At 39.3% G+C, this 1,273-nt stretch overlaps 1 pseudogene; it reads left to right on the top strand.

Annotated features, from left to right (window-relative positions):
• The window catches only part of LOC107725328 (PHD finger protein 19-like), a 41,061-nt pseudogene that overhangs the window by 5,544 nt on the left and 34,244 nt on the right, over positions 1-1,273 (top strand).

The raw sequence follows: 1,273 nt of genomic DNA, 5'->3' as shown, positions 1-1,273 counted from the left end.
CTCGCAGTCTTCCTCTGAGTCCGCACTTTCGTGACGTAATGCCGCTTTGACTGTCGGGTAGAAGTCTGCTGCGGAGCTCGCCCCGGTGCGGGCTCGGCAGAAGTGTGGATCGAGGGCGCATAACGGGCGCAAAGGGGCCGCTCGCGAGCACCCTTCTGAACGCTAAAATGACAAATGGGACACCCTACGGTCTCGTGGACGCGGCGGCCATTGTAAGTCCGTAAGACCGCAAGTGCACATGAAGTGTTCCATTTGGGACAGGGCCTACACATGCGCAATGGCTGGTCTAGCCTCAGGTTTCTATGGGAACCCGAGCTTCGAACACATTGTGCTGCAATGTGTGCTGCAGTGACACATTGACTTTACTGATCAGTGATTGGCTCTTTCATTTAAAAGGTGGGACTATTCCGCCATATTACGTGTTGCAGTTTCTCCCATTCATAAGTATAGGAGTGAACCGTCTGTGTCGGAACCGTCTCTATAGTCTTTGGCTATAGTCAGTCCTGGAACGTCGCAAGACTTAAGTAAATAAGAAAAATAAATTAAAAAATCTTATTATAAGTAATAATATAAAGTTACAACATTAATTATTTTGCTAAATGGTGTAATTATAATGAGAGTTAAAAGGACAGATTACTGGTGGGTACTTGAGCATTATTGAAGAGGCTGTGTAAGACAAAAAGGCTTGGGAAACACTAATTAATAAGTGGACAAAACTGCAAATATCCCCTGTGTTGATTCCAATGATTTTCCCTAAGAACTTGAAGACTGTCATATTTTTAAAGCCCTAATTATGCTAAATGAGCCATGCCTTTAGATTGATGGTGCTCTTATGGTGCATTTATGCTTATTGATTAATTGCACATATAAATCCTTAAAACCTTTTTCGATCTGTAAATATGTTTTGGGTTAATTTAGATTTTAAAATAACTGGAAGACTTGTTTTGTTTGTTTTGTTTGTTTTTTGCTGCCTTTTCTGAGTGCTTATTTATATATGCAACTGTACTGACTAAGACTAACTTGAAATTTTAAAACAAATCCCAAATCAAATAAAAAATTATACAACTAAAAGAAATCTCTTCATATAAACAAAGGCTTTGCCTGTGCTCTATTTAAAATCAGAGGCAACCAGTGCATTTGAATTAATATACAAAAAAGATGTTAAATACATGTTATTTGGATTGTATAATTTCAAAATTTGAAGCAAAAACAGAATGGTCCGATTTTAGCTTTGTGAATGAGACGCAAATGTCACTCTCTGACAGCAGGTGGC

This window comes from Sinocyclocheilus rhinocerous, unplaced genomic scaffold (assembly GCF_001515625.1).
Source record: "Sinocyclocheilus rhinocerous isolate Xijiao unplaced genomic scaffold, SAMN03320098_v1.1 scaffold785, whole genome shotgun sequence".
NCBI classification, from domain to species: domain Eukaryota; kingdom Metazoa; phylum Chordata; class Actinopteri; order Cypriniformes; family Cyprinidae; genus Sinocyclocheilus; species Sinocyclocheilus rhinocerous.
The sequence above is the reverse complement of the archived record's forward strand: the minus strand, read 5'-3'. Positions and strand labels throughout refer to the sequence as shown.